The sequence below is a fragment of the Hyperolius riggenbachi genome, chromosome 5, assembly GCF_040937935.1.
Source record: "Hyperolius riggenbachi isolate aHypRig1 chromosome 5, aHypRig1.pri, whole genome shotgun sequence".
In the NCBI taxonomy this organism is placed as follows: Eukaryota; Metazoa; Chordata; class Amphibia; order Anura; family Hyperoliidae; genus Hyperolius; species Hyperolius riggenbachi.
The window spans coordinates 84,627,315-84,651,139 of NC_090650.1; the positions used below are offsets into that span (position 1 = coordinate 84,627,315).

Genomic DNA, 23,825 nt, shown 5'->3' on the forward strand with positions numbered 1-23,825 from the left:
ATCGCCAGGGCGGCTGCGGGAGGGTTTTTTTTTTTTTTTTTTTTAATCTATTTCATGCAGCCAACTGAAAGTTGGCTGCATGAAAGCCCACTAGAGGGCGCTCCTGCTGCATACTTCCGATCGCCTCCGGCGATCAGAAGTAACAAGAAGGGCCGCGATGAGCGGCCCTCCTTGTTTTGCTTGGCGACGAGCGGAGTGACGTCATGGATGTCAGCCGACGTCCTGACGTCAGCCGCCTCCGATCCAGCCCTTAGCGCTGGCTGGAACTGATTGGTCCAGCTGCGCAGGGCTCAGGCGGCTGGGGGGACCCTCTTTCGTTGCTGCTCGCGGCGATCCGCCGCAGAGCGGCGGCGATCAGGTAGCACACGCGGCTGGCAAAGTGCCGGCTGCGTGTGCTGCTTTTTATTTGGCGCAAATCGGCCCAGCAGGGCCTGAGCAGCACCCTCCGGCGGTAATGGACGAGCTCAGCTCGTCCATACCGCTAAGGAGGTTAATGTGAAGGAGCGGCCGCTAATGCATGCCTTACCTTTTTTTCCAATTCTGACATTCAGTTTGGAGTTCAGGAGACTGTCTTGACCAGGACCACACACCTAAATGCATTGAAGCAACCGCCATGTGATGTGGCTGATAATTGCATTAATGAGAAATTGAACAGGAGTTCCTAATAATCCTTTAGGTGAGTGTATATGTACCGGTATATAACAATAATATAAATATTACACCCTCAATGTCAGAGCCCTAGTCCTAGATGTAGACAGTACAAATAATGTTCCACTAAACAGTTCTTGAAAACACCAGAGAGATCATAGCAGAATAGACTGATCAACTGTCTAAAAAAGGGGAAAAAATAAATCAATACATTGCAAAGTGAGAAGTTACAAAATAGAAGAGAGATCAAGAAATTATACATATTTCCCATATAATTTGTTCATATGATTTGATCTAGAATCAGCCTGCATGTAATCATCTTTACTACTGGCAGACGTGAAAAAAAACAGATAGCACCATTATCTATAACCACACCCCCAAACAATGCGATATTTTAAATGTGGCCATACATCATAAAACTTTTTAAAATATATTTTCAATTCAAGAATTGCAATCCATTTTTTCTGACTGATTGTAACATTTCAAAAATCTGACCAGTGTACTACACTTGTAAGTTAAATATTTCCCCAATTATAAAAAAAATGATTGAAAACTCAGAAAAAAAGTGTTTGGGTCTGTATACCAAGTAACTGACAATCTAACACACCACACAAAAATTGATCAGAAAAATATCAGAAAACACTCCCGATCTTCTTTTATCAAATAGAAACGTGAAATTCAATCAGATTTCTCAAACGAATGAAAAAAATCTTTGTGTGGCAACCTTTAATGGTTGTTTTTTTATATAGATGCACAAAGGGGGATAGTGGTTGCTTGGCAGTTGGAAAAAGCTGTTATTTACCACAACACAATGAGGTTCACAGACAGGAAACTGTCAGGACCTAGGTCCTGACATCACACTGTGGGAGAGGTTCACCACAGTATCAGCCATACAGACACGCCCCCCCCCCCCCCCATTATTTATTTGAGAATAGGTAAAGATTTCTAACAGGAAAGGGAGTATCAGCCACTGATTGAGATGAAGTTTAATCCTTGGTAACAGTTCCTCTTTAAAATATATACCTAAATGGACAGTGCTATATATAAAGAGAATTTTCCTTATGTTGATGTATGAAGGTGAGAGAGGTCATTGCTAAGAGAAGGAGGGGAACATAACAGGTTAGGAATAACAAACTCTCACTGATAAGTGCTGATGTGGAAGTATGAGGAGAATTCATCAGAATCCATCTCTCCATCCTGTCTGGAGTTCTCTATTTCAACACTGGGGATTTCCTCCACTTGTAGACATGAGAGAAACAAGCCTGAGCCACTTCCAGCTCAGTGACAGCGTGTTACAGCTGGCAAACAAAGGCAAGGTAGAGAATTTGTTTTTATCTTTATTATTTTTATGTCTATTTATAAAATCGGTACACACAATCACTGACCATCTGCACTCAAAACACTCGCAGCAGCTGGGACTCTAGCAGCGATAAAAACAACTACGGTAGGTTGCTAAATTGTATTAGGTAGCAGAAAAAGAGGATATCAGCCTCCAAAGTGAATTGCATGCAACAATGCTCAGAATGTTGTTGCATGAATTTCATTGTGGAAGCTAAAACAGCAAAGTCCCTGCAAATCGGAACTCAGGCAACCGGAAGTCTCAACTCAGCGCAATGCCTGAGGGGATCATAACGAGGACTGTTTTTAGAGGAGTGGTTGCTCACCGAGTGTCCAGCGCCGTCTTCTAGCTTTCCTGTTACTCCTAGTTGCTTTCTGTGTCCTTGCACGGCTCTCGGCGTGTCAGGTGACCCAACATGGGTCCGGTGACACGCCGGAAGCCGTACACAGAGGACCTGGGAAAGAAGCTATGAGCGACAGGAAGCTTAGAAGATGGTGCTGTTAGGCCTTATTCACATTGCGTTCCGTCCGCGTTTGGCGTTTTTTGAAGCTGTTTTGTAAAGCGTTTTCCGGCGATTACCTGCGCGCTGTTTTTTTTTTTTTTTTTTTTTTTGGCAATTGCTTTTCTAAGCGGTTTTGCCAAGTGATTGTGTTTTTTCACTTCCTGATGTCATGAGCATTTGCATTTTCCTATACCTTCCATTGAGGCAAAATCGCCTCAAAAATTGCCCATGCACCGCTTTTCTGTGCGGAACGCAAACGGAAAGCTCCAATCTAAACTACACCATAGAGAAGCATGGTGTAGCTGCTTTCAAGGCGTTTTAGAAAAAATGTCCGCACTTAAATTTGGTCAAAAATACCTCAAGTGTGAACGAGCCCTCAATGCTTTTTCAGCCGGTTGCTCAAGTAACCAGCAAACACATGTATCCCGCAGCAGGCGATCCCCACCGGTGTTGGGTACTGCAGACTTTGCTGTATGCCTCTTTAAAATCCTGGTCCCTAAGCAGGATGAACTCCACTTTCTCATTTATAAGCTCGGGCCAGACGATTCTTCACAACTTTTTACAAATAAATATCTTTGATTACTTTTTTATAGAAATGCTAAAAAGGTGTAAACATCACCTTTTTTTCCTTTTCTCCACTGCTGAATTTTCTATTCATGGTTACTAATTTGTAAATAATTCTATATTTATAAAGAAGTGACATGAAAAGCACTCTTTTTCCAATAATAAAGGTTGTGAAATGATAGAAAAGTTTTATTTCTGCAGCCATATCACCACTTTTCTGTAGAGAATAATTTAAAGTGAACCAAAGACGAAGCACCCTCATGTATTTTACCATATATAATGATTCCTGAGCAAAGCCAGACTGAATGCTCAGTTGGGGATTTTATCAGGGCTGATAACAAGCAGGCTGAGCAGTGAAGGATGAAACAGAGAGCAGGGTAGGTGTTTTCTCTAGGTGTTCCCACTGATATACAGTATATGGTAAAATACATGAGGGTGCTTCGTCTCTGGTTCACTTTAAAGCAATACTGAAGTGAAAAAAACAACAACCTTTGAGCTAATGAATTGTACATATGAAATGTATATGTAAATGTAATAGAACAATATTAAAGGAATCCTAAATTGAAAAAAATTGAAAAAAAATCCAGCACTCCCCCTGTCCTCCAGTGTCCCCCTCCAACACTGGATGCAAGGCCCCATGCAGTACACCTCCTCCAAAGCTCTCCCTGGGCCAGGAGCACTCTTGTGCTTGTGCAGTAAGCAAAAATTTGCTACCACACATGCGCAGAATGCTCCCGACTGTGGGTGCGTGATAGAGGAAACGCATGTGCAGTGGCTGGGCTACTTATGAGCCATCCAGATTATGGAGGGGAACAGTGGAGAAACACCTGAGCATGGGAACACATGGAGGGAACAGGAGGACCATGGGACAAAGGGAAAATGTCTACTACTTTGCTTTGGCTCCTTACCCTTTACAATAAGCAATGAATAGATTCTGTATTGTTGCTTCTGCATACCATTCTTTATAGAAGTTTCACATTCCATTGTAAAAATAACAGACCTGTCCCATACCAGAGACAACATGATGCTGATTCTGCTAGAGACTTTATTGATATGTTTTAATCTTGGACTGTACTCGCAATACATTATCCCTTCTTTTATATGTATGTGTACTGATTCTATCTATTGTTCAGAAGTTTATTGGTGCCTTTCCCTTCTAATGCTGAAAAGTCAAGTTCTCTGTGGACTTCCATCTGCACCCCAGACCTGTTAGCATAGCCACCTTGCAGTAAAGCACAGGTGTCGAACTCCAGGCCTGGAGGGCCAGATCCATGCCAGTGTTTAGGATGGACTGAGAAAGAGAGGAATGTGTGTGTACTACCTGATGAATCACACCTTTCAGACACATCATTTACGGTAATTTAAGCTGTGTCAAAAACATGTGAGGACCTTGGCCCCCAAGTTTGACATCCCTGTACAACATGCAGGGGAGAGGGTTAACTTGAAACCACATTTTCCTTCTCACTGCCAACCATGAGTTCCTTAGCAGAGCCTTTCAGTCAGTCAGTAGGGAAGTGCACCCTCTTCCCTGTTGTATCATGTGACTGTACTAGTTACAGGACTTTGTTTCATTAAAGGGGCATGGACTAATCAGATTAGGTAAGTATACAGAGACCTGGAAGATATCAGAAGTGGAGATCGCAATCAGCAAAAAAATTTCTTCTAAACACATACATAAAATCATCCTAAAATAAGTGTTGAAATAAATTTTCAAGTCTCTTATGTACCTCTAAGAGAGTAAGAACCAGACCAGGCACATAAAACAGAGCAGCACACATCTGCGTACGTGACCAGAGTGTGTCTAACTTGGTGCAGCAATCATGTCAGAGAACTGCCAACAACGCTGACTCATTACTGCTGTGCAGCCCTAGTGATGAACCTGGAGGGACTGCTATAAGCTTTGCTGTTTGTATTGAACAGAGTTGACTGAAGTAACATAAAATTAGAGCTGCCTACACATGTTCAAGCTTCATGGCAAGGCCAGAAGGCCTAAGGCTCTGTACCCACGTGAAGACTGCAGAAGATGTATAAGGGAACTTCTGGCGACCCAACGAATACTCGTTCCCTGATCCACCTTCTGCAGTGCGTATAAACGAAGGCACGTGACGGGAGCGATGCAATTGCGGTACTTTAGCCATGAAGTCTATGGCGATTGGATCCACCCTGATGGACGTTTAAAGACAAGCAATTGCCACGGGTGGCTGGGGCATGCAACATCATTTAACAAGGCTTTGTTAAACAATGTCGAGAAAAATCGCTATAACAATTGCGTATTGGGTACAGGCCTTAACAGGATGCTTGGCAAAATAATGAGAAACAGGCATATCCGCATGATTTCAGATGAAGTCACCCTCTTCAGGGCCAGTTTCCACTGAAACTGTGAATTTGCACTGCGAAAATTTGCGTTACAACTAAAAGCACTTCAATTTCAATGGAATTGTTTTTATTAAATGTATGTATTCATTTTTAATCTGTTCTGATCCCCTAAAAAATCGTACAGCTTGTTGCAAATTTTAGTACCATGCATCTGTTTCCCATGTAATGATTGTCAATTATGGTACACTCATGCAAAAATGTGCATATTATAATGCAAACATTTGCATATGGAAAAACGCATGTGAAATGCAATATTTTTAAACTTTCTAGACTATATTGCAAACAAAAAAATAAGACTTAACCACTTCTCTACCACAGGTTTTTTCCCCTTCAAAAGCTCTTCCCATTCATTCGGTAATAACTTTATCACTAATTATAACACTGAAATGATCTATACATTATTTTTTACGGGAAAAACTAGGCTTTCTTTGGGAAGTACTTTATGCTAAGAATTATATTATTTTATACTGATTTGACAGGGAAGAAGAAGAAAAAAATGAAAAAAATCACCATTTCTTAGCTTTCAGCCATTGTAGTTTAGAAATAAATTGTGCTATTGTAGATAAAACAGACACATTTTATTTGCCAATTTGTCCCGGTTTTTACAATGTTTAAATTGTGTCCCTAGTACAAAGTATGGCGATAATATTTTATTTTGGGTTAGGGGTGAAGGAGTTTCAAAAATAATGAAAATGTGCTTAATGTTCCTATGGTAAGTGAATAATGGTGTATTTGGAAGTAGTTTTACTTTTTGGCCACAAGATGGTGTTATACGTACTCAGTTTTCTAAAAATAGAAAACAGAACCAAATATTTATATGTGTTTATAGGTGTTTGTAAATAAGGACGTAGAAAAGCGTGGCAGAAGTTGCTAAGTGGTTAAAATACTGTACATCATAAGTAAGTGTAAATTCATCATAATCATAAAAATAAATAAAAATACATACCAATCACCTTTTTATCAAAATTCATGAATCTGTGTATATTAGTATGCAATAATGTTTTTAAAAACACACGATTAAGTAATAGAACTATAAAGCCTATATGCAATTAGTTTTGGACGTTCACTAAAATTAATTAAACAACTGAGTAAAAAGGAAGATATATTTTATATTTATAGTTGTCAAGGTTGTGCATTTGTGCCATAAATAAACAGCAGCGAAAAAAAATGGCTGAATAAAAAGGCTGGAATTATTGATCTATTAACTCAAACGTGATCTATCTTGCCCCTATTGTCTGTGGTTTTGACTGATACCTAATCATGTGTCCTTTAAAACATTATTGAATACTAATATACACTACAGTCCAAACCATCTTCTGCTATGGACCGCAACAGGCAAACAGACATGTTGACAGATCCTAGGTTAGCCCTTAACCAGTACACTATCCAGCCACTGCATCTACACTATAACAGACATTCATGGATGGACACAGCGGGAGCGGGTCATGCATCAGATCCACTCTGACTGTCCACGCTGTGGCTGCAGTGTAGTGTGAGCCTAGCAATACTGACCATATAGTGGATTCTACAAAGAAACACGTGGTACATGCACACAGCAAAAAAAAAAAAAAAAACTTCTATTCACATCAATGCCTCGAGTGTCAACAGGAAGTGAGAGATCTTCCCAATTTGAAAGCAGACATGACTAAAACCTGACAGAAATTCTAAGTTCACTTTCAATTACCAAAAGGAGAAAAACAAGTTTTGGCAGGAATTTTACTTCAATACGAAGAGGTACAGACTAACCAGCAAGCTCATGGTGAATCAGAACTCATTGGAGTGTATGAGGGGCTACAATGGTCTTAAAAGCCCCCTTACTAAAATACTAAGGAAAACAAGAGTTTGCTTTCTTAAAACAGAAAGAATTTGCGATAATTCAGGTTGAAGTGAGCTTGAGATGTCTGGAGGTGTGTTTAGCTTCTAAGGGCAACAATGGTTAATTTGCATATATTCAGCAGTGATGCACTGGGAGACATCTCAAGCTCACTCCAACCTGAATTATGGCAAATTCTTTCTGTTTTAAGAAAGCAAACTCTTGACTTCAATGCAAAGTAACATTTCTGTGTGGAAAAAACTCACACTAAATCCACCAACAAAACAGCCCAATTCACACAAATTCATATCTTGGCCCGTGCAACCATTCCAATGTTCAGAGCTATATAAAGACCAGCTGAGAAAATAAACAGGCAGTGGGCTGCATGCTGGCTTTCAGTGCCTGTGTCAGTGGTGGCTATACGCACCACGCAACTCTTATGGAGGTTTACACACTGTACAGCCAGATGCACCAATTAAATGTGGCTGGAAGACGCAATTAGAGAAAAATTCCGATGTGCTGCCAGAGCTGAGCTGGCTCTCACCTGAGTCACAGTTCAGATGTTCCCATTACATTACGAGGAGCCCTTTCCTCTCAGACCTGCATTTACAGCCTCCATCAGCAGGCCAGGCGAAGTGTGCCATAGCCGACAGATGCCATGAGAAAAATCACAGTGCCAGGAACAAACTGTCATTGTATTCTACATCACTGCCACACACACAGAGGAGGCCGCCAGCTGGGATGGAGCACAGCTTTTCTAATGGGCCTACAAGAAGTATTTTAGACTGTCGTTAAAGTATTATTACAATTACTTATTTATATAGCACTAACATCTTCTGTGGCGCTTCACACGTTTTACAGTTGCATGAAGAATGAGGGCAATGGGGTGAAAACACAACTGTACAGCAAATCTTTTACCAGGTAAAAATAAATGGGTCAATCAGCAAATACAGAAGAGTATTCTACTGAGTTAGCCGTCAGTAAAAGCAAGAAGGTTTGAATCAGGATGATACAATTTATTGGCTAAATGAAAAAAAAAACAGAGTAAGCTTTTGGCTATTCAGCCTTCATCAGAGTCAAATTCTGTACTCCAGTTTTACTGATGCTCACACTAGTTGCATGGTGTGTGTAGTGCAAATAGCGCAACTCATTCTACCAGAGCTGTGGAGCTGGAGCAATTTTGGGTACCTGGAGTTGGTGGTTTCATTAACTTGAGGATCCGGAGTTGGGTGACTTTTGTACTAATACAGAACAAAATTAACTGGCACTGTGGTTTCAGGCTTTAAATGGAAGTGCCTCTGGGGTATATGTTCACAGGGTATATTGCCTTCAGTGTGCTCAGGATGCTAGAACAAACATTCTTCTATTCAATCATTAGAGAAGAAAGTCATCCGCCACTACTTTACAGGCTTCTCTTCCATAGATTTTATTATAAATACTTTTCAAATATATTCAAGAATAAATTGCATTCATTCCATAGATGGTACAATGCGTGCACGGAGCCTCGGAAGAAGCTCGTTTCAAGCGAAACGGTCGTCTGGCAGACCGCTGCTCCCACACTGCCCTACAGTGAAGACAGCACAGGGTATGTCATTGTACCATCTATGGAATGAATGCAATTTATTCTTGAATATATTTGAAAAGTATTTATAATAAAATCTATGGAAGAGAAGCCTGTGATGTAGTGCCGGATGACTTTCTCCTCTAATGATTGAAAGGATGATTTTTGCACCAACTCCACAGCCCTGGTAATTATTAGACTAAGTAGTCGGAGTCAAGGAGTCGGAGCAATTTTGTTTAACTGGAGTCGGTGGTTTCATAAACTAAAGAGTCAAAATCAGAGTTGGAATCAGATGATTTTTTGTACCGACTCCACAACCCTTCATCTTACCTAGGTAATATATGCATTGCTATGTAATGTGTGTTGGGCAAATAGTATAATGCGTGGTATACTAGCAATGTGCGTGTTACCTAGATAACGAAAGTTGTGCTATTTGTACTATGAAACTAGTGTAAGTACCGGTAATTTTACTGGAATTTGCTGAATATGCCCAATAGGTGGGAAAGCCATGCCCATTTGAACTTGAAGAAATAAGAGGTGCATAGCTCACAACTTTTCCCTCTTTTGGAGGGACAGTATTTTTTTGGGAACCAAATCCCTCTGTGTCCCTTTCTTCCTTATGTGTCCCTCTTTAAAGATATAGAGATCTGTGTAAATATACGCATTTTTCTATTGAAAAAAAATGTGTTTACCTGACTCTAAATTTAATTCAGATCAATTAAATTGAAATATTTCTTATTTTCATATGTTTAAATGAAGAAAAACTAATGATAGAGAGGGCTAGTGTTTTAATGATAAAAACTATATCTTTTGGTTCTGAATTCTTTGTGATATGCATGGCGAGGGGTGTGGTGGGGAGTCGCTAGAAGTGTCGCAGGGGCGTGTCTAGTGTTCCTCTTTCGTATCTAAAAACGTTGGGAGGTATGGAGGTGGACAAAGGAAGTAATAGGTGGGGACAGGAGTCAGTGAAGCTATGATGGTATAGAACATTTTCCATGCACTGTAAATGACCAGAGCCTCTGTCAGATTTGTTTTTCTGTCTGAATTCATCAGAGTTCGAGGTAGTGAGTAAACCTTTCGGCCCCGTTCACATCTAAAGTAGCAAAACGCTAGTGCTACTCTAGTGATTTTACTGTGATTAGTGCGGTAAAAATCACTGTATACTTCCACGATTTCAAAGTGAACGCGGTCATCGCTTTATAAGCACTGTACCGCGATCGCTGCAGAATCGCCCAGAAAATGCTGCAGGTAGCACATTTGAGATCGGCGCTAATCGCAAAACGCCCGCGAATGGTGCCAATCGCGGCAGTGAGAACACTGCCATAGGGTATCAAAGCGCTTTTCAGCGATTAGTGGGAGTCGCCTGCTAATCACTTAGGTGTGAATGGGCCCTTCAGTAGCACCACAGCAGTGAAAGCATGCTTTTCAGGGATACCTTTTATCATGTTTTTATTGCTCTCACATGACTCTTTGGTGGATTCCCTTACTTCCTGATACTGGTGACACCACAGGAAATGACAGCAAATCACCCAAACAAAACACTGGCAGGTTCCCTGCTCTTACCCTACTATTTCCAGAACTAAAACTAATATTTTGACCAGAGTTCTGTGAGTGTCTGTGTAATTTAACTGTATACAAAAGAAAAAGCACAAAAACATTCCCAATTCTGTGCAGTGCAATGGTGCCAGGTGAAGAGTGAAAGCTGCCATAGCTCTTGTGAAGAAACATGAGGAAATGTGCAGCTCCACCAGAGGTCCCTCAACCCTGGGCTCGAAATCTGGCATATACACCAATGGAAATGATCAACATCATCATCTGCAGACTGCATAGCTACAGTAGAAGTGTTCTTATTTTAACAAATAAGGCCAGTTTCACATTAGCCACCAGATGTTTAATTGTGGTGCGATCAGATGATCGCATCATAACGCTAAAACCATGCTTTATACATACCTGCGGTAATGAGGCTTAATGTAATTCTTGGCAGGAAATCAAATCATAAGTAGGGCTCTGTAGCACTCACTTCCTGTGGCAGACATACGCATTGCAAGCTAAAGTATTGAAAAGCCTTGCTTTAGCACATGCGCACCGCTACGCAAACAACCGTATAATATCTGCATTGCCATTGACTTACATGACCTACTGTCAACGTCCGTCACTGTGGATGATGATCCATAACGCGCTGATGCTTTTGTGTCAGATGCGATACTTCCAGCACTTCGCACCGCATCAGGGGCGTGATTCACTAAGCTGTGATAACTCAAATATCACACCTTATCAAAGATATCACACCTTATCAAAGTTAACACGCCTTATCAGAGTAGCATAGCGAGAACTATGCTACGTACACACATGCGACAACGATCGTTCGTTAAGAACGACGAACGAACTTTTAATTGATGAAAGAACGACCTAAGTAAAGGTAGTTTTAAAATGTGTGTAACTATCTGATCGTTAGAACGAACGTTACATCACAGAAAGCAACTATTGCGCCTGCGCATAAAAATGAGAAGTTCCATGGAGAAATAGTGAAATGCGCATGTCAAGCCTAGTACGAACGATCGTTTCCAACGATGTACTACTTTTGCAAACGATCGTCGTTGGTTAAAATCCGCCGAGACAGAACTTTCTTTTGTAGCGATTTGGCTCGTTCGTCGTTTGCCTTAATAGTCGGTGGTTCGTTTTTTGTAACGATCGTCGTTGGTAAAGATCGGGGAACGATCGTTACAAACGACTATAGTCGCATGTGTGTACGCACCTCTACAAACCCGCAGGGGCTCAGGGCAGGACGAGTGCCATTGCCAATTAGCAGGCATAAGTTTGTAGCGCTCACTATGCTACTCTGGTAAGGCGTGTTAACTTTGATAAGGTGTGATATCTCTGATAAGGTGTGATATTTGAGTTATCACAGTTTAGTGAATCAAGCCCCTGGTACAGAATGCCCCATAGACTTTCATTACTTTAGTGTTACCCTTGCGTGAAAAAAAAAAAGTAACGCAATGCAATTAACGCACTAGTGTAAAAGGGGCCTCAAGGCTCATTTCCTCCTGTGGCCGTAATGTCCTTGCAGACTTGCCCAGGCTTGTCTACTTTTACATAAATTATGAGTCACAGACAAAACAGAGCTAAAACAATTCAGTAGTTGGGATATACACTTTTATTGTATGAATAGTAGTTTCATTTTTCAAGGAATCAAACCCAAGTGCTGCCCTACAGAGATAAGAACAAGGAACCTCTGCTGTAGCATCGCTTTACAAGGAAATGTATTGTGTTTTGTGGCTTCTATAGCTAGTCATAGTGCCAGCCAGTGGCGTAGCTTAGGAGCTCTAGGCCCTTAGTGCAGTGCAAGTTTTACATTGGGCCCCTCAAGCACTTTATGCATTTTACATATTTTATAACAATTGATATGGATCACCAAAACCTGCCAAGGACATCCGCAGTGTCAGAGAGGAGCAAGCTGATGGGGGAGTACAGTTATTAATGGTTACAACTAATCACAGCAGATATAGAGGTGATCATAACCACCATGACACCAATAAAGAGATAATAAAGTGGTTGAAGGAGGGCCCCTGGTGGACCCCTCTGGTCCGGTCACACCCTCTGCATCACCTATTGCTACAACACTGGTGCCAGCGCATGGTCCTAAATTTGGATCTCATTAGGGACAGTATCAGCACAGAGATGGTACATTTTGTGTGTTTTTGTGAGCTTTGGGGTCCTCGGCATCAATAATGTGAGAATGGAAGCAGTTTATCAATCAAACAAATCATATTGGCTGTTTTTGGCTCCACCCCCCTTTTCTGAATTTGAAAGCCAGTCACCCATTGACCAACTGTAGCAGGTTTGAGGTCTCTACCATTACCAGTGTACGAATGGCAAATCCTTGAAAATCAATATGTGAATTTTGATTGGCTGTTGGAGGCTCCACCCACTTTCCTGAATATTAATCCCAGTGGAGTACAGGGGATGTGTGACTTTTTCAAAGTCAGTTGTCTATCGGTAGTGTGTATGGCTGGTGCCGCTCTGTGGTCAACTCTGGTGGTGGGATAACCTGGCAATAGGGGTGACAAGAGAAAAAGAGCGCACCCAGTGGTGTCAGTGGGGTTAGGTACTCTGTTGTACTCTGCTGAGGGCCCTCGCAAAGCTGGTGCCTGCTCTAACTGGCTGCAGCTCCTGCACTCTGCGGTCCAGCGAGCGGTAGGCGATGTTAGTGGCTGGACGACATGCTGAGCCAATTTAGGCCTCGTTCACACTATACGCGCTTCCGTGCGCGTTTCAGCAGTGCCTATGGTATGCGATCAGCAACAACATCAGAAATGCATAGAAAGCACTTTTGACATTCAGACTATGCCTGCTAAGCAGCAGTGCGATCCTATTCACTGTAATGAATGGGATCATCAGCGCAACACAGACGGCGTGAAACCGGGTGCTCTTTTGTCCCGAATGCATGGCCATAAGCGTTGCCTAATGTGAACGAGGCCTAACCCCGCACTGCAATGTGACTTAGCACTGAGCAGGTCGCAGGCTTCGGTAAGAGAAAAAAAGAGGCAGTGAACCAGGCCCTACCCATGTATAAGATCACCAATGCTTATAGAGAATGTGCACAAAAATTTGTCAAATACGGGCAATGTGGATTTCAAACAGAAACACAACTGCATTGCTGCAATGAAACATAAGAGGAGAGTTGGACAGGGAGGTGAGGTTAGACCGAATTACACCCCCCCACCCCCGACACTTACTTTCTCTCCCTCTCCTTCTCTCTCTTGCTCTATACTACCCTTTATGTTTATTAGGTACTGGACACCTGTATACATGATGAAACTCAGGAAATATAAGGATGTAATATTGATCTGCTTGAACGTTATGCAATCTTACAACAAATAGGCTTGTAGTAAAATATCGGACATCCTCTGTTAACACCTACTTCTCAGTGCCAAATGTACCGGTGTAACCAGTTCTTGAATAAACCTATTTGTATTGTTTGCAGTGCTTTTTAATACGGAATCAAAATTAACTTGTTACACTGAAAAGTTGAAATTTTATTGGCTGTTTTATTCTCTGACCACTTTCCCTGTATTTTTAACCTTGGTGACCAAGTGACCAAGTTTGGGGACTCTGGCTTTATTACTGTGAGAATGGCAGCCTTTTACATATTGGCTGTTTGTGGTTCTGCTTAGGTGTGCTGGAGGGCAGGAGACCCCAAGAACATATCTTCCCAGGTACTGAGGGATCTGTATACCAGGTTTTGATGCAATCAATCAATGTGTTTTTGAGTGATGAAGGCATACACATACACACACATCCGATTTATATACTGTGTATAAATTTTAACATTTTGCAATCAATTAGAACAGGTAACAGATAAGAATGGGGTTCCCAGAGATGAACCTTGAAGACTTTTATCAAGATATGGAATAAATAATATATTACTACAACTGTGTGCTTTATAGACAATGTTACACTACTAGCAAATGTCTCAGGGATCTCAGGAGGACCTGTGTATTCCTTGTGGATTTTCATATCTGATAGCATCATAAATCCTTGCTCCTCATTCTATGGCTTCCCACCCTGCCAAGGGGTATCTTATGAGCTTTCCTGCCCACCAGAAGTGGGCATGATGCTCTGATGGGGTATGGTTGAGCTGCTGCCCACTATGGCTGGTGGGCAGGGCAAGTATACTTCAGTGGGGAAACCACATGCTGGTTTTTTTTTTGTGGCTTATCACGTTCAGCACTTTGGAAAGCATCTTTTCAGGGTAAGGAGGGGACCCCTTGTACTACCTCTATGCCAAATTGCAGCCCCTGAGCCCCACTGGCTCCAGAGATAGACTACAGAAACCTATCACTGAAACCAGCAGGCCTCGGAGACTGCATTTTGGCACAAAGGTAGTTGGGGGTGGAGTGCCCCTCCCTACCCTGAAAATTTGGGGAGTGTAGAAGGTGTGGAAGCGGAAATATTTAGTATTTTACCACCAGCAGCATAATTAAATAGGAAATGTGGCCGCACAGTCTCCTACTGTGCATGCGGGGCAGTGCAAATTCACAGTCAGCAAATTCAGACACATCACCAGCAGAGTACTGTGCGTTGTGCAATTAGTGCAAACCACAGTAAATGGGTACCACAAGTGTGCTATGGTAACGCATGCCACCAATGTACTGCAAGTTACATTAACTGCCCAATGTGTGGTACTCTTCTGGTGTTAGTACCATTATTATTGCCATGCACTGCCTGCACACAGGAATATCACCGTAGGTTCCTGCATTAAGCCCATAGTTGCCAGCTATTCCAGTGGATAATATTACAGCTGTACTAGAGATTTATGAGAGATTTTGCTGCTACAAATTCCTGTATTTTTAACATGGTCCTTGTTTTGTTTTTTTGTTTTTTGGTTTCTATTTTATAGCGCAGACAACCATGCAGCGAGCATTTTACACAGCACACAGGGCTATTACCCTGGTTTCTGTTCCTGTTTGTTGACTTGAGTTGAAGGGAACATGAACCGAGTAAAATTATTTAAAATAAACACATGGGAGTTGGTTCACTATCACTATAGCTCCCGTTACTGCACGCTTAACGTGCCTTATCAGAGCTAACGTACGTCTTATCAGAGTAGCATAGCGAGCGCTACGAACTTATGCCTGCTAATTGGCAATGACGAGAGCTCCACTTGTCCTGCCCTGAGCGCCTGCGGGTCTAATCACTTAAAGGACATTAACCCCGCACTTTGATTGGCCCAATAGGCTGCGTGTCACTTGACAGGAAAGTTGACATGCAGCCTAGTGGGCCAATCAAAGTGCAGGGATAATGTCCTTTAAAGTGATTGGACCCGCAGGGGCTCAGGGCAGGATAAGTGGAGCTCTCGTCATTGCCAATTAGCAGGCATAAGTTCATAGTGCTCGCTATGCTAATCTGAAAAGGCATGCTAACTCTGATAAGGTGCGTTAACTCCGATAAGACAAGGTAACTCTGATAAGGCATGTTAACTCTGATAAGGCACGCTAAGTGTGCAGTAAGGGGAGCTATAGTGATAGTGAATCAACCCCAGATGTACCTGCAAATGAATATTACATACTTATCTTGCCATTAGTTCCTCGCAGAAACTCCCCATTTTCTTCTTACACCGATTTCTTCCAGATTTGACAAGATTTTGTCAGAACTGAAATATATCAGTTGCTGTCAGTTATAACTGAAAGGACAACTGATGAGCAAGGTAATATCCATGTTTCCCCATGGCTCAAGTTGGCAATATTACAGTTTAACAGTGTGCTGACCAGGAAGCTGTTATAGGGTAATGACCATTTTGAAAAAGGAGGACAGGGAATTCTATCAATCCCAGTGGACAAACAGGATGCGGGAGAGGAGAAAGAGATTGAGGAGTAGACTACACGGAGGTAAGTATGACGCGTGTAAGTTTGTTTTGACTTTTAATTTTCAATTCAGGTTTGCTTTAAGCTACTTCAGTCCTTCCAAGGATGCTCAGACATCCACAGGAAGTCCATACAAACTCCATGCAGACCATGTCCTTGATGGGAATGAAACCCAGGAATCTAGCACTACAAGACAAAAGCGATAACCACTTAGCCACCGTCCTGCCTAAAGAAACAACACTTGCTTTGTCTGAGACTATTTCTGTCAACAATGTTAGTCTAAAAGAGAAAGCTGATTCACTGAGCGCCATGCCTTACAATGAAAGTGAACAATGACTTAGATGCCGGGAGGAAGCAGCGTGAGATTTGTTCTGCACACACAGAATGGAAAATTGGAATCACCACAGCCATAGCTGCTAATATTCTCAACCAGGGGTGGAGGAATGGATATGGGAGCAGGAGCCAGTCTGTTCAATGCAGAGCCAGTAGGAAAGTTTAGGAGCCAGTTCCAGTGACGGCAATGAGAGGAACATTCAAAAGTTACACACCAGCTGTATTTGTTTTATAATTCTTTAGAGATTATACAAAATGTCAAATCACCAGGCAATAACATGCTGAAAACTGAACACATGAATATGAGGTGTAAGAAAAAGGGGACATTCGCCTCAAATGTGGAATATTACACGGTCCCAACTTTCACTATATAAGGCTAGCCCCGTACCACTATAAGCTTTTCCAGATACTTCTGTGGACAGTATTAAGAAGAGTGATGTATGCACTTCAGTTTTGCAAACAAACTCCTAGATTGTATTCAGATGACCACGTTCTGCTATTTACATTATGATAATATCTAAATTACAGAGGAAATACTGACACCTTTTCGTGCTAAGTGTTCCTTACATACTCATATCTAAACTGGTTTTGTTCCATCACCCCAGTGCAATTCAAGAAAAACAACCACTACCTGGCAAAAGTACAGGCATGATGAAAACAACACCAGTTTCCTATTCATGGTGAGGGTTGTACCAGGGGCGTAGCAATAGGGGGTGCAGAGGTAGCGACCGCATCGGGGCCCTTGGGCCAGAGGGGCCCTGAAAGGCCCTTCCTCAACTACAGTATTAGCTCTCTATTGGTCCTGTGCTCAAAATAATAACTTCTATAGATACTTTGAATACTAGTAATCATTAACAAGCTGTTCTCCATCCCCTTCTTGCACCTCTGACACTGTAGTTGCCATTGGCAGATTTTGGTGTGACGCATCAATTGTTATGTATAGTGTGCTTGGGGGGCCCATGTAAAACTTGCATCGGGGCCCACAGCTCCTTAGCTATGCCACTGGGTTGTACTGTCACATAGGGCTTTGCATGCTTCCTATTTATGGTGAGGGTTGTACTGTTGCATAGGGGTGTTGCTTGCATACTTACCTCTTCTCAATAACTGCTTGCACCGTCACTCCTCATGCACCGTTTTGCTGTTCCTGTTAACAAGGCCATACCACATGATATGAACAGAAGTCTGAGCCATCCATGGTCCTGCTGCTCCTCATATGTGCTCAATTATTAAAGACCCAGTATGCAATGATTAGAACATTATCTTTTTTACATTCATTATGTATACAAATTATTTTAAAAAAATCTCCGGCAGCCTGCTTACTACCTCCCACTATACTCTCAGTCAGTCTCAAGCTATGACAGTTACTAGGGAGACATGGTGTATGCTGACAAAGCAATTAAACCACATAACCCACCTGCTGAGGCAGCAACCAACCTCTATTGTCTCCAACAGGAAATGGCTTTTCCGTCACACCTTGCTGACAAGTCTTTACAGGGAGGGAAGGTGAGCAATAGCTTAGCCACGCCTTCTGTCTCTCAAAGCAATGCAACATGGGAGGATTTATGAATGTACAAAGCACAGCGGTGGTTAGGCCTGAAAGATAAATCGAATTTAAACCGAAATCGCGATCCTCATCATCACAATTTCAGAATCGTCAAAGCGGCAATTATCTCGATCACGTCATTTCCACATGGGGGAAGTTTGAAGAAGTGGTTTAAAACTTCCCCAAAGTACCGGCACGCGCAGCCTGCAGTGTTGCACATACCCTCCGCCCGAGTCCAACGCTGTCCGTCCTCTATCGCCGTCTGCCAGCTCATGTGCTTGGCAAAACTCTGGGTTCCTCCATGTCACATGACATACAGGAAGTATTCCGTGCATTAGTGCCTGCAGGAGGCGAAATAGATAGACGGGCATCGCTGGTCTCATGCTTGAAGCTATGTCCAGAACTGATGCAGCTTGGGGGACAGAGTGGGTACAGAGACAGAGCGGGCACAGAGAGAGACACAAGAGACACAGAGGGGGCACAGAGAAAAACAGAGCGGGCACAGAGACACAAAGGGGACAAGAGAGAGACCCAGAGGAGGCATAAAGAGGAAAAGGGGGGCCTAAAGAGAGACAGGGGTACAGAGGGAGAACAAAGAGGCAAAGAGGGGGAACATAGCTTGATTTGAAGGAAATCATGAATCAAATAGAAATCGCCATTTCAGACAGAAATCGCTCAATTCAATTTTTTCCTAAAATCGTTCAGGCCTAGCGGTGGTCATAACACCTAAATGCAGGCTTAGAAGATTTTTTAAATTGTACAACTACGATTGCTCATCTAGGTGCTTGGGTTACTTTTAACATATGTTTTAGTGCAAGAGTTGGTAAACCAGTTCTTTATTTGTACAGGCAGCTTACTGTCCCTCCCACAGCACTAAGAAAACAGGCTTACATCACTGTGTAAACTCTTCAAAGGGAGGTGGGGATTCTGGTCATAGTGTCCTTACCTTATCTGAAATAGGAATATTTCTGGTATCTGCATGCTGAGATTAACTTTATACTTTATACTTACTAGCTAATAAAAAAAAAAAAACCTACCCACAATCCCACTGGTTTCTGCAGTTAGGCAAAGGCACACATATGAGGTAAAAAAAAAAAATGTGGACATATAGGAACCTATTTTAGGGGGAAAAAAGTGTTAACATGTTTTGGGATATTACAACCCCAAAATGTAGACTTCAAACTGAGATTTTAAACTCTTCATCCCAAAATAAGGAAAGTTCTATTTAGAATTAATTCTACAAATACAATCTCAATAGTTTATTTACACTTCCGGTTTGCTTTAACTGTACAGAAGCCCATATTCCTATTAACATTGCCACGGATACAGCAGTATTAGCTTTTGCAGTCAGCTGAGACAAAAAAAATATCCTGGAACATCAGCACAGAACATAAACACTGTGTGCAATAAGAGGGGGTTCCTGGCATATACCACAAAATATTTCCTTTACTAAAAAAAAGCAGCTACAAATATTTCCTCTGAGAAAAACAAGTTACACTATGAACAATTAACCACCACAAAAATACGGTAATCAGTAAAAGGATCCTTCAGATTATCAGGAAAATAAACCAAGAAACACTTCGTTCAGTAAAAGTGGACCTGAACTCTTGCTCAGGACAGAAGGAAAACAGAGAAATGCACCCTGTATGTATTTAGAGAGTTTACACGTCTAATTACATCATCATCATCTGTGACTAATCACCACCTTAATTTGATCTCTCAGCTGTGTCATCTCAGGAATCTCCTCTGCTACGGCAGAGCAGCTAATTTGTAAACAACGGACGTTACCAATATGTCTGCTGCCATGAACGCAGCAAGTAGACACACTGCAGTGGCTTCCCTCTATGAAGTTGAGTACCCTTTTGAGGCACTCAAACTGGACTTGAACTCTTGCACAGGGCAGAGGAATACATAGAGAAATGCCCCCTGTATGTATTTAGAGAGTTTAGCCTGTATAATTCTCCCTCACTTGTGACTAATCACAATTGTAATTTAATCTCTCAGCTGTGTCAACTGGCTGCCTCGACAGAGCGGTTAATTTATAAACACAGGATGTTAACCCTATGTCTGCCTCCATGAAAGCAGGAAGTAGATACGCTACAGATTTATTGCTGGATATGTATCAGCTGTAACAGAGAAAGGTTTTCCTTTAAAGGTTATTATGATGTTGCTTATCTTTTAGAGCAGAGAGGAAGTCCTGAGTTCAGGTCCACTTTAATTTAATTAGACACTTTCGTCTGGCTAAACAAACACAGAGCAATGAATTTCTTCAGCAACTTATGTGGAATAAAGACTTTTCATTCTGTGCTGTGCAAGAGTTCAGGTCTGCTTTAATGGGCACCTTAGGAATGACCCATGAGGAGATGGACTAATCTAAAATCTGTCAGATCTGTTGGATTTTAACAACCTACTGTAAATGCCATAGAAAAAAGTAATTTACAGTGCATTTCACTCTGAGACAAATGTACATTTTATACATTCGCTTACACATATATTTTATATCTTTTACGGTGGCCCTTTAAATATCAGGTTTTGTATATTCCAGATGTGCGCAGTAAAAGCAGCTCTGCCTGCTTGTGACATAGTCAGGCAAAATGGATCAGTCACCGGGGAAGGCACAGCTAGGACTCCCCAAATACTGCAGCACTTACACACCGTGTATTGAAGCTCAGTCTTGCCTATTGCCTCATGCACAAATACAACAGCCTGCCTGGCTTCTTGCTCATTACTTCCTCCTGAATGTCACTGCTAGAGGCGTGGAAATCCCCATTGACATAACGCTTGCCTTATGCAACAGGGCTGGACTGAACAGAAGGACACAGAACAGGTTGGACCAGATCTCACGTCCTGAGCTGTCAGTTCCCAGTTACACTGTGACATTCTGTCTCCAAGACACAGGAAGCTTGTTTATCTATACAGGGGAAGCATGCATAGTTCTCAGCACTACTCATACATTCTGATTTGCTGCGACATGGCAATGCTGTCAAAAATAATTTCATAAAAAGTTGTTATTATTTAGGAAACTTTGTAAATGCGAATCAAATCAAACATAAATATAATCAACTTTTTGGTGTGACCACCCTAGGCATTTAATGAAGCAGCAACATGTTCACCACACTTCATTGAGGTTTCTTAGAGGAACGTTAACCCAGAAATGAACTTCACGCCAATCAGTAGTCAATACCCCTTCTACCATGAGAAATCTTTACCTTTTCTCAAATAGATCATCAGAGATGTCTATGTGGCTGATATTGTAGGGAAACCCCTCCCACAGTATGATGTCAGGGCCATGGCCCTGACAGATTCCTGTCTGTGAACTGTATTGGAATGTCGGAAATAAGGGCTGTTTCCAACTGCCAAGCAAGCAGTATCTAAACTACCCGGTAATAAGATAGCGAGATTCAATCATTTCTTGTTCTATTTTCCATTTTTTAATGTCTCACTTTGCAATGTATTGGGTTTTTTTCCCCGACTACTATCTTTTGGTAAAATTCCTCTTTAAAGTGAACCCCAAGGTGAAAATAAATTGATGAGATAAGCAATTGTATTTATTCTCCTACACCTTAAAAAATACTTTTTAGATATATCCCATGGTTTTATTTTATATTGAAACATTTACAAAGTAGATGTAAAGTTTTATTGTCTCTGCTCAGTGGCAACCTATTAAATGTTCCAGACTTGAAATACAAGAACCTTTTTCTATCTCTCCTCTGCCCTCAGAAGTTGAATTCTGCCAGAAAAAGTTTTATGGCTGTAATATGCTTCAGTAATATCAGTAATGTTTACTATATTCCCCTCAAGGTACCGACAAGACAGAAGCTGTCACTTCCATGCCTAGAAATTAATTTTTTCAGGCAGCAAAATAAAAAAAAACAGCCAGATTATTAATATGTTTGTACTGTACATACACATGCTTATCTCATCATGTCACATGTTGCCTCGGGTACACTTTTTAAACTAAGTTCCTGATCACTAATGCAATGCACACATTAGAATGTACACGGTGGATATTTTTTTGTTAAATGGGACACAGGCATGCTCACAGCCTAATTCCATACCTCTGTGTTTTCTCTGTACTGCTCTCCATGGCTCCCGTGCCCCCCCCCCCCTGAAGTTACTGACAAGCAGCTTGTTGGTAGACTAATGGGGAAGGGGTGTCCATTGCAGGAGTGGAAATCCTGCCTAATGCCCCTTACCTGTCCCTCAGAGCCATCTAACTGGCTCTCCCCTGCCCGTTCCTGAAATCTTCCGCTCCTGTCAATGCTCTGTGCTTTCGGAGGAGTGCAAAGAGCTGTTTCTGCAGGGTCGTGACCCAGGGGTTGAAGCCATTTTTTTTCAACACAAAGTGAAACTGGAAGATATCTGGAGACAGGAGCTGGGCAACACATTGTACAATTAAGCTACATAGGGAGCCAAGGTTATGCAAATTATAAAGAATTTAATAAATATATTCAAGTATTAGCTGTAAACACACATTTAAAATCAATTAAAACTCTTCTAATATAGCAATACTGCAATAGGGTTAACCCAGGAGCTATATAGGTGCACCTATAGATCACAAGTTACCGGTACATTTTCTTCGGGCCCATTTATGGAGTGGTCCTATTGCATCTGCTATATTGGTCATCAATATAAGCTCTTCAATCCATCCCGTGTTGCATTACAGCATGCCTCCTTCAATATGAAATACGCTTTCATTACGTTCATATACATACCAGTATATGTATGCACAACCTCGCAGCCAAAGCATCAACCAGACTGATATTACAGGCAAGTTTTCCACAATGCTCTCCAGAAATCACTGCGCTATATGCGTCAACACGAGCACAGCTCCAATTATAAGCGCTATTTCCTAATGTAGCCGGCAGAGCCATTACCTGCGTATTGATGGCCGCTATCAGGATACACAATGGCTCATCTGAGCGGTGGTGTCCATTTGATTTTTGCGCGACAGCGCCATCTAGTTGCATAAGCGTAAGCATAAGCATAAGGGAAGAGAGCGGAGGCACGGGAGGACCAGCATGATGGCGCGCACTCACGTGACGTGTTTCGCCCAATCGGCTTCTTCAGACATGATGATGTAGACATGCCCGCCTCCTGCCTTTATACTTTAGTGCACCCAATCCACTTGTATTTCGAGTATTGCGTATTCCAGCTAAGAGCTATTGCGAGCTTTACCTAACCTGGCTAGACTCCTCGGATCAGCTAGTATGTTCTGGCTCGGGTGTGCTTAAAGAGAGCCTGAGGTGGGTTGATACTAAAAAAAAATTATGCTACTTGATCCGGGTGCTACTTTTTAAGTTTTAAATTGTTTTATTGTTTTTGCGCAATGACACTCACATTCATTGAACTATGCCAGAGCTAAAAATCTATGCACTATTGACCCTTTTTATCTCTTTCCTGCTCGCAGAAGCCATTTTCTGCTAAGAAAGTGTTTTGCAGGTAGAATTTCTTATCAGTGAGGGTCACACTGCAGTCACTTCCTGTCTGAGTCAGGACTGAGTCAGCCGCTTACATACCTGATATTTAACTCTTTCAAGCAGAGAAAGGAAAAAAGGAACACAGCACAGTAATTAGTGTGCTTGGCACTGTACATACTCATGTCTATCTCATCATGTCACACGTCACTTCGGGTATCCTTTAAGTCAGAGAGTTGCCAGAAACAGAAAGTGAACGTATGTTTCTCACATAAATGCTATTAAAAAGAAAAACGTTTTTTTTTTACCTGGATTTGAATTTTAAGTCACAACAAAACAGCTGAAGCAATGACCGTATAGTGTAT

At 41.8% G+C, this 23,825-nt stretch overlaps 1 protein-coding gene across 3 annotated transcripts in view; it reads right to left on the minus strand.

The window, feature by feature from the left end:
• Positions 1 to 23,825, minus strand: part of LOC137518287 (mitogen-activated protein kinase kinase kinase 3-like) — a 200,423-nt gene that overhangs the window by 150,607 nt on the left and 25,991 nt on the right. The gene's annotated exons all lie outside the window — the stretch shown is intronic.